Below are 11,161 nucleotides of genomic sequence, written 5' to 3' on the forward strand. Positions count from 1 at the left end.
GGCTAATACCGGCTTGTTGCACTTACATACAAGAAAGGATTCAGCGATGGCGCCCTGTCAGCCTGTCACCAGAAGTCAATGCTTTTGGTCAGGCTTTCCTATTTTTAACTAATTAATTACCTACAGAGGTTTTCCTCTTGAAGCGTCAGGGGCCAGTAATATAAAACCTGATTCCCAAGTAGCCACACCCAGCTAGGACAAGGCAGCAACTGCTCACTTCCAGAGAAGTGTGGGTTTTCACCCCGGCAACCCTCCCCACTCCCTAAGGCCAGCCTGATCCTAAGTTGGGAGCTGGCAGCGTTCACTGGTTTTAATATTCCAGGTCCGTTCACTCACATTTGATACCTTCCTTTAGCCCAGAGGCAGTTGCAAACTTTGGGTCAATTGTGTAAACTTGGTGAATGTGTATATACATCTACACACAGACACACACACAACACATTAAATACTTCATTTTTTGAGGTTGTCTGCTATTGTGGTTTACCATTGCTGTCAGCCTCCAGCCATAAGCACAGATTTCTGTGTAATGATTACAAACCAGCTTCCAGAAATTCCCACAGTAAGATATTACTGGTTTCACATTTCTTAATTTTGCATGTGCTTCTCCAAACTTGTATTCATAATCATCTGGCAATTTATAATGTTTTAAAAATAATTACATATTGAACTCATATCTCAGGTATTGTGTCAGTGCAAAAAAGTGAAGTGGAAATGTAAAAAGGTTTTATTTTCAAAATTTAAGCCCAAATCACTTATAGGGCAAAATAATAGATTTTTTATTTTTTATTTGTCTTATTAAGCCATGTAATTAGTTATGCAGATGAACTTCAAATTACTTTCAATAAAATAAACAATCAATCAATGGGGATTTCTGATCATCTTTTATATGGCCCCAACTTTTCTAGATGTCATGATTAAATCATGACTTTGAAACCTCAAAAGCTCCCAATCTAAGAGCACTGATTGGAATTACTTGGAGGAAAATGTAAAAGTACTTATAAAGAGTACGTCATAGCCCCCAATGTATAAAATAATAGGCTTTTACTTTCCATTTATATGACAGTCATGACAGTTAATATCTGATTTACTTTAAAATGCAAATAACACTTACATGTTGCCTTAGCTTGAGCACCCCCGGAATAGGCCTGAGATGAATACTCAGCTGCAGGTGATATACTGAAGAGAAACTCCAAGGAAGAAAAATGATAAAGGAATTTAGGAGGTGGGATAGGGTAGAAGCAGAAAAAGAAGACATATTTCAGATGATGTCCCCATACTCAGACTAATTTTGCAGGGAATTCTGCAGTGTACATTTCAGAGCAGACATGGTCCTGTCTCCAGGCAAGAGAGCAGGGCACATATAATCCCATGATGGTGACTGCTGGGTGCTTCGTGCTCTTCCCACAGACAGGAGAGCTTCTGTAGTCCCAACCCAGACCCTGAAGATCCCATATGCAAGTCTTTAGCAGCAAAACGCACAAAGGCTGGGGGGGTGGGGAGGTGAGGAGGGGCACACAGCACTAGGCAAAGGACAGAGAGGCCTAGCTCGGCTCGGAAGCTTTGCCCCCAATTCTGGACCTCTTTCTAGATAAAGGTGAGGGAGATGAAGCAGATATGCAATAATGAGAAGGAATTCACAGTCTAATGGAGGAAAAAAGAAAATTTAAAATACAAGGTAAGATTGCCAGTTTCGGCTCTAATGTAAAATTCTTGGAAGCCATCATTCTTGATCTTATAATTAAAGAAAGCTAAACAAACTGAAAATCAACAACTTTTCTTAGACCTCTCAGAGAACTGACATTACAGGATAAACTAACACCTTGAAATCTGGAAATAATGCCGAAGATTGCAGCTGCTCTTCTTACCTGGAAGAGAAACCACAGGCTCTGTAGACTTGGGAACAATTTCACGGTAGATACGATGATGTGCTCCAAGTGGACTGTGGGCTAGAATGAAGATAATAAAATCCTGGCTCCATAGTCTTAGGCAATTCTCCTGTTCTCATTGGGTTTTACATCTAGAAAGCCCACCGGGTCTTCATGGTGAGGAGCCAAGGAAGCCCCTGTTCTGGTGCAGCAGAGAGAAGGGGAGAGAAACCACTGGGAAATGCATTCTTAGGGTTCTCCACGACAGAGTCCCACTCTCCAGTGGAAAAGATGTTACCAAGAGTCATGTCCCACCTCGGAAAAGGCATGTATTTCTCTGGCTTTAGCCCCCTCTGGTTTTCCCATCTTACAAAAGAAGCAGGGATGTGGCAGATAAGAAACACTTGTGAAGGTTACAGGCTGGGAAACAAGCTCACTCAAAGTCTCACCATCCGAGGATGGTTTCCATCCTCCACCTTACCATGACCCAATAAGGCTCAGACACTTAAGATGGAGCACAACTGAAGGTGCTTCTTAATTGTGCTAAAAGGTAACTTTAGTTTGACATAATAAAGTAACCATGTATTGAGTGATTATAACTTATTGGTAAGTAAAATTTTTGACAAAAATCCTAAGGGGTGGGTAGAAGGAATATTTTGTTGTAAGTTACTTACATCACAGGGGGAATGGGGAGTGTTATTTGAAGTAGACTTATTATCACTTGTAACTTATATTGCAAACTCGAGGACAATGAGTTAAATTTTTAAAAAGTAAGTAAATGGTATGCTAAGAAGAGATAAAACAGAATTATACAGAATGCTGAAGCTAAACCAGAGAGAGGTGTCCAGATGACCAAGATGGTCCTGTGGGATGCTGCAGGGTGCTGTTCCCTCACATAGTATTCAAACTACAAGCAGAAAGTGGCAGAGTCATCTTCCTCAAAACTCCAGACAACAGTTAAAAGGGTTGCAGTAACTGGGCAAGTACCAAGTCAAGAAAAAGCAGCTTTAAAAAGGTGGGAGAGGCTCCAGGAGCCGTACTGTCCCCTCTCACACTCCTCCCCACTGGGGTGCCTGGCCCTGATCTGCAGGCAGTGGAGAAACCGTGTGAGCACACAACGGGATCCTTGCATGTTGGTAGCCTAGGACTGAACCATGATCACACACTGTGTGACATTTCTCAGTAAAGCTTTCCTTAAACAACGGCAATGAATTGAAACTGTTATAAATGTGGGTATCTTAGTATAATGTCATTCATTGCTAGTGATCTAAATGCACCAATGCAAAGACAGAGATTGTCAGAGTGGATAAAATTGCAATAGACAACTCTATGTTTTCTATCATAAATGAACTTTAAATATAATATCTCACATTAAAAGTAAACATATGGAGAAAGAGACACCATGTTAATGATAATCAAGGAAAACTGGAGTAGCTATATTAATTTCAGACAAAGCAGGTTACAAAAGAAGGAAAACTATTAGGGCTAAAGAGGGGCATCACTTCTGATGAAGTCAATTCTCTATAAAGCCCTATGATCCTAAACATGTATGCACTTAACAAAAGAGCATCAAAATACTTGACGCAAAACCAATAGGCCTTAAAGGAGAAATAGACTAATTCACTATTATAGTTGGATAGTAAAACATGCTACTGTCCATAATTGACACATCAAGTGGGTAGACTTTCAGGATATAGTTGAGCCTAATAGCACTATCAATAAATTTAATATAATTGACATTTATGAAATATTCCATTAATGACAGTGGAATACATGTTCTTTTCAAGCTTATATGGAGCATTCACCAAGATAGACCATACCTGGATATAAAATATACTTCAACAACTGTAAGAGACTAGAAATGGCACAAAGAATTTTCTCAGGCCAGAACTAAGTTAAACTAGAAATCAATAACTGAAAGGTAGCTGGAAAATCTCCAAATATTTGGATAACAAACAGCACACTTCTAAGAACATGCGGGTCAAAGAAGTAGTCTTAAGGAAGATTTTTAAATGTTTTGAACTAAATAAATAGAAAATAAAGCATCAAAATGTATGGGGTGCAGCAAAAGTAGTAGTTAGAGGACAATTTATAGCACTGAATGTATTTATTAGAAAAGAAGAAAGATTTAAAATCAATGATCTAAGTATCCATCTTAGAAAACTAAAAATAGTAGAACAAATTTAATGGAAAGTAATCAGAAGATAAAAATCAGAGAGAAGTCCATGAAATTGAAAACGGGAACATCAACAAGTGAAAAGCTCTTTCATTTAAAAGACAAATGAAATAGATGACCCTCCATCTAAGTGCTCCCTGCCAAAATAAATAAAAGACATTAATTAGCATTATTGGAAATTCAAGAGCATATATCACCACAATCAAAGGGACATTAAAAGGATAATGAAGGAAAGCTAAGAACAACTCCATGTCCACAAATTTGATACTTTAGATGAAATGAATCAATACCTTGAAAGACACAAACTACCAAAATTAACACAAGGAAAAATGACTAATTAAAATGAGCTTAAATCCATTAAATAAATTGAATCTACAATTAAGAAGCTTCCAAAAAACAAAGCAACTGGCAGATGGTTTCACTGATGGATTCTATGAAACGTATAAAGGAAGAAATGATACTAATTCTTCACAATCTCTTCCAGAAAAGAGAAGTAGAGGGGATACTTCCTATTCATTCTATTAGGCCAGCATTTCCCTAATACCAAAACCAGTTAAAGGCACTGCAAGAAAGGAAAATTATAGACCAATATGTCCCGTGAACATAGATACAACAATCTTCAGAAAAAACATTGTCAGATCCAAATCAGTGTATAAAATATGAACAGTGACCAGGTTGGATTTAAATAGAAGGGAATAAGTACCTCAACAGGGAAATCCACAGAGCTTTATGAGAGTGTTAGTGAAAATAATCTACAGGGGCTGTATGTAGGGTCATGGAGAGCTTCCTGGAGACTTGGACAAGCTCTGAGATGTGGAGATAGAGGAGGAAGCAGTTGAAGATGAGGGAAGGTATTTTAGAAATGGGGGATAAGTTATGCAAAAGTTGGGAGAAAGAGCAAGGCATTTGATATTGTAATATCACTGCATGCAGCGTGGCTGGAGCTTAGGACCTTGAGGCGGGAGAGGAAGGCAGAAGTCAGCTCACATGGGTGGAGAGCTGGAGTGGTAAGAGCACAGGTTCTGGAGCCAAAATGCTGGGCTGGAACCCCAGCTGCCCCCTGTAATTGCCTTGTGACCCTCAGTAATTATTTGACCTTTTTTGTCCTGAATTTCCTTGGGATTCCTCCGATTTTGATGTAAGTTAATGCATGCAAGCTACTCAGAACGCTGTCTATGCCATCTTACTATCTGTTAGTCACTAATATGATTGTTAATCTAGAATTTCTAAATATTGGCAGAAATTTGGAATGTGTCATGAAGGCCACTGGGAATTACAGCAGGGAGACAGCTATGAGAGATGCTTAGGAGAGAATCAACAAGGCTTGGTGCCTGATTTAATGTGGAGATTGTGGGAAAAACTGCGCTGGGAAGCAGCAAAAAATCTGCAAACAATGAGTATGTCTACAAGACAATTCTTTATTGTTGTAAACATTTCTCTGGAAAACAAATTCATAAATCTTGGGCTTGAGCCTCTTGAGGAGGTTGGGAAATGGGAACGTGAACTCTGAACTTCAGTGACCTCTCACATGCAATGGGGGTCCTGGGGTGAAGGAAGGTTGTAATGAGACTCAGAAGTTGGATAAGGTATTGCATAGAAACACAGAGGTGGGGAAACAGGATTTTAACAGTCAGGTGACCTTTGTAAATCTTAGCAACACATAAGCATAATCTCCATGTTTTGGAAACATGTTAGGATGTAGAAACCAGAGGAGGAAATGTTGGAAACATACATTTCCACCCACGTGGGCGCAGACACACACACACAGATGTAGGGGCTGAAGAGCCCCTAAAATGTCCAGCACCACTCAACAACTTACTATTCTTTGAGAACTACAGTGATGAACTGAGAGACATCATCCCACTCAATGTCCTCATCTTGTACATGCGACACTGCAGTTTTCCCTCCAGCCCTCCTCAAATAGCCAAAGAATGCTACAAAATGGAAATCACTTTTCCATGGATACATTTTGCGGAAGTTGTATCAGATGGGTTGTTGTCCTCAAGCAGCTCAGTTACAGAAGAGAAGGTAAGTAAAGAGCACTCAGACCTGAACATGCATGAGTTTCACCCAAGGGAGATGAAACGTAAACTATAACCCTGTGCTTATCTTCCATATCAATTCCCTGGGCATCCACCGTCAGTTACAGGAATTGTCATCTTGAGGCTTCCCCAATCCCTTGAGAAGTGCCTGGGTCAGGGAGAGAGAGTTCCCTCCCTTGGAATGTACCTGCCTGGGTCATCTCCTTTGCTGGCAGCTGCTCTGCTGGCAGTTCTGCTCTCCCTGCAGGGTACAGCCAGCACCTCTGCTTCCTCGTGATGGACCCCACCATGCTGTCTGGCTACTGCCCTCGATGCCACCACCATCCCCCAGACCAGCATCCAGGCCGGGCTGAGGGTAGAAGAGGCCGGGTTGTAGGATGGGTCAGCCTGCTTAATGTTGGACGTTTGATGACAGTGTCTTTGGCCTTCCATGGTCACACAGATTTGACCAGAGCAGGGATGGTGAGCCTTGACCAGGTTCTCTGAGACTGGTCTCCCATGAGAACCCACTGGGGAATCTGAACTGGTATTTCCTGGAAGGACCTCTGCTGCCCCCAACCCAGGGAAATAAGCTCATCCTCCCCACACTCCTGGCTCTGCTCCTGATAATACGTGACAACAGTCGTCTGTGCACGTCTGCGCCATCGTGCTCCCAACTATTAAATAGGACCACTTCCTGCTTCCTCGCTTTAAAATAGATTTAAGATCAAACGATGACTGTGAAGATCTACACGAAGCACTGTCGTAAAAACAACAGTGTTAACCTTATTTTCCCCATATAGTTCCGTGAGTGGTTGGTCTGTCTGTATGAATGTCCTTGATTTTTTCTTTTTCTTTAATTTCTGTAATTTTACTAGAATGTGTTCCTTGATATCAGTCATTTTGGATTGATATTCTCAGATACATAATATGCTTTTGAAATATGTTTCAACATTTTAATTAAGTGATATTGTATTAATTTGTGTTTATCTCCTTGCTTTGATTTCTTCTTTAGGCACTCCTGCTATCAATATTCAGTCTTCTTTTCATATTTCAATATTTGTCACTTTCTCTGGAATCTTTTTCTCTACTTCTTTTCCTTTTAAATATTTTTCGACACTTGTTGCCTTACTCTTCAGTTGGTATTTATTTTGTTTATTTTCTTTGTGTTGCATTTGATATATTCTGAAATTACTTGTTTCCATTCATAATTGATGCTTGAGTTCTGTCACCTACTTACTGTTTTTATCCAATTCTGTTTACATTTTCCATTCATGTTTATGTGATTCTCCTAGCCAGTTTTAAAATAGTACGTTACAGTTTTGCTCTGCCTGGCAAATTGATGTTGTGAGATATCATTCTGTTCTGCATTCTTCTTTGTCCTACAGTAACTTTGAGCAGAATTTGATGTTGATATTTTTATGTTACTCATTTTTGAAGATAATTTAATTCACCTGAACTTTTAAAAAGAGGCTTGGTTCAGAAAGCTCTAAGTTCACAAAACTCCCCTGCTGTTGCTTCCCTGTGGCATCTGAAAAGGAAAATGTGGTGATTTGTTGTTTGACCCACTTGGCTTGGCGTCCCTTCCCCACTTTAATCTGAAATTTCTTGTTTTCATCTTCATTATTCTAAGCATTCTTAATTTCAGTTTCGCTCCTAGTAGTTTCTCCTTGGGGTGAGCACCAGTACTCCACAAGGGCTCAGCTCCAGCGGACATGGGTGTCAAGGAGGTTCCAGGGTCTTAGGGCCTCCCTCTGATTGTGCAAACCACTCCCCAGTTTATCTGCTTGTGTGAAGCCCTTGTGTATTTTTAGGTTGTCCATGTCTCAGTCCAATCAATTTCTATAGAGTCCCTCTGTGATCTCGTACACAGACGTTGTTAATTAACTGGAATTGTGGATGTGGTGACTTCTCCCTTCCTCTCACGTTTGAGGGGACCTGAGGACGTTTTATAAAACAGTTTTGTGTGTGGGGAGGGAATGGAGATATACATGACTGATTGGCTTTTTGCAGCTGCTCTGGGACTCGGGGAAGATCCAGCTGCTGCTGCTTCCATCTTTCCAGAATCCTTCCATAAGCCGAGATTTCCCAGGAAATACCCTATCTCCTTGACTAATGTTTCCTTGTCTATTCCATTAAAGTACAAATGTGGACCTTCCCTTGATGTAAGAGAGGAGGAAGAAAGGATAAAAGTCTATGATATGCACCAAATGTTGTTCAGCTTTTAGATTACCCAGACAGTACAGCGGACTGGAAAAGAGAAACTCTCTGATCTTCTTTCTCCACATATCTCTAAGGCATCTGCTTATGTTGCTTCTCCATAAAATGCTCACAGACACACCCCATAACCCATTCCTCTGCCCTGAATTTCTACTCATACTCCAAGCTCAAATTTGTATGAGAAATCTTCTAGGAAGCTTGCCTGAGCTTCCAGATAATTGCCTTACCATCTCTCCTCTGGCAGAGACAAAACAAAACAGGACGGAAGAATAAATAGGCAGTTTCTTCTCTGATTGGAGCCATTTTCACAAGACTTTATTTTTGAAGAAATGAGTAGAAAATGAGGCTACAAACATTTGTACCACATTCTGAAAATATTAGGTGAATCATATAAAAATCCGTATCTGATATTTGCAAAGTCTTCTCTTCTTTGTTTTTGGTTTCTGAATTTTTATCTTGTTCATTGCATTTATATAGGACTCTGGTAATAGGATTAAGACTCATTCTGAATGAGGTGGCTCACACTTAACTGAGGTAGCCTCATCAAAAGGTCCAACTTACAATGTGTTTGTACCCAAAGGGATGGATTAGATTTAAAAACCTATTTTTTCTAGCTAGATACAGCTTCAAGTCACATGGCATGTTCTCATTTCAATCAGTTTATTCCACATATTCTTTTTGTTTACCTTGAGACTTAGCTTTGGACTCTTAGATTTAGTAGTTTCCAAGTGTTTGGAGATTTTCCTGTCACCTTTCTATTATTGCTTCTAGTGTACTTCCATTGTGTCAGAGAACACATAATGATTTCAACAATTTTAAATTTGTTTGGGTTTGTTTTATGGACCGGGATATGAACTATCTCAGCACATGTATGTGGGTACTAAAATATTAACTCAGAATTCTAACCCAGTTTTCAGCAATTATGGATGCACATTAGAATGTTAAGGGAAGCTTGACACCTGGTGTAACCTGTGCCTCTGGGCAGATTCTGACATAGTATGTCTGGATGGAGGGAGAACATGGATTTCCCCAGAGCCTCTGACGTCCTCCAGAGCATCACTGCAGCCTATATTGAGGGAAGACCCACCTTAGACTCAGTCAGCTGAGGGGCAGTGTCAAAAGGAAAATGGGAATCAAGTTTGTAGATTACGACATTTTATTTGGGACATCAAAATTTTGTTGCGACAAAAGAAGCTAGATCACTTCCCAGAGCAGTGGCGGCTTCGGGCTTCCAGGGATGGCACTTGATTTCTACAGCTACAAAAAGGAGGTTAGCCTAGTTCCTATGACTGGTCCAGGGTTCGTCCATCTTACAGGGATGGATGTAGGACAGGTGGCCTTTATTTTATATTAAGGCAAACTTAACGAACCTGGGCTTGATTGGCTATTTGGGGCATTTCAACTTCAAAAGATAAATAGGAAACTCAAGAGTGAGTTCAAAGAGGAAGGAGGGAATGTTTTGTTTCGTTTTTTACTTGGAGGGGTCTGCAGGGCTTTTTCTAATGTTACTAGGGTGGAGGGAGGGAACTTCGATCTCAAGTCCCAGCCTGCAGATCAATGCACACAGCACTATTCCTTGGATAATTTCTTGGAAAAACTGTCTTGTGCAAAATGCTTTCTGACTCAAATGGGACTTTGCTCCTCAGCAGAGCTTCAGGAACAACACATAGTGTGTGACAGAAGTCTGCGTCCAATAAATGCTGCTAAATCCACATATTATGGGAGCTCATCCAAGCAAAGAATATGGAAGAGAAGCTGATCCTCTCAAAAGACTCGCCCTGACCCCTGCCCTACGATGGTGCCTTGAAACCCTTAGTCCTTAGCCCTGGGAGGCTAGATTGTGCGAATCTCTCTGCTTTACAGATGAGTGACCTGGAACAGGAAGGCTAGGGGACTTGTGTGAGTTTGGGAAATAAAATAGAGAATGAATTACATGTCACTTACCAGAGGGCCATTCTTGGCTGCTCACTCTCCTATTCTGCAGAAAAGAGGAGGGCAGGAAGGCTCAGCGAAAGTCGGGGGACAAGCTCCAGTCTTGGGCTGGGTGTTCCAGCTGCCTGAGCTGGCTTCCTCCTCAGGTATAACATCTCCTTACAGGTCCACTCCCCAGGGTGGCCGGAGTTGGGGACAGGGACTTCATCTCTGTGGCCCTGGGATGCAGTATTGATGAAATGATGCCCCCGGGCATACAACTGTGAAGGTGAGAAATGATGATGCATCTGTCTGAAATGTAGGAGGTACGAGAAATGCAGGGGCTTTGCCCTCCCCAAGCTCTCTGACCTGTCTAGGGTGTGAGAATGGCATTGCCCACCGTTACATTTACAGTGCGTGAGGAGGCACCAGTGAGACAACCTAACTCCATAGGTTCACAACACTAACTTATTTACTCCTTTGTACACAACACTAACCCTTACTGAGCCACATTTTCCTCATCTGAAAAACAAAACAAAAAGAAGAGTAATAGTACCTATTCACAGAGCTGCTGGATAAAGAAAGCTGAAATAACTAGAATGGAAATGGGTATGAGGTAAGCAACCAGTTCTCCCCTGCCTTGGACACTTGCACACAAAGCATTAGTGTTTTGATTTTCCCTGACAACAAAGTAGAGAAAAATCATCAGATATTCAAAGTGAAATGAATATGCTTTTGGAAACTTACTGCTTCCATCCAAAATTTATAAATAATAAAGCTAGTTATACTAAGGTAAATCCTATTGTGGGACAGCTGACTTCAAAGGACTAATTCAAATTGGTTGGAATAATAGAATTCTGTATCAAATACTATTTGAAATCTTTGGGTTGGGCAATTGCTTTTTGTTGCCATGAAAGTTATTAGAATGGGATTTAGTTTGTACAAACATTGCAACATCTGACTATAAT

This window comes from Tamandua tetradactyla, chromosome 6 (genome assembly GCF_023851605.1).
Source record: "Tamandua tetradactyla isolate mTamTet1 chromosome 6, mTamTet1.pri, whole genome shotgun sequence".
Classification (NCBI taxonomy): Eukaryota; Metazoa; Chordata; class Mammalia; order Pilosa; family Myrmecophagidae; genus Tamandua; species Tamandua tetradactyla.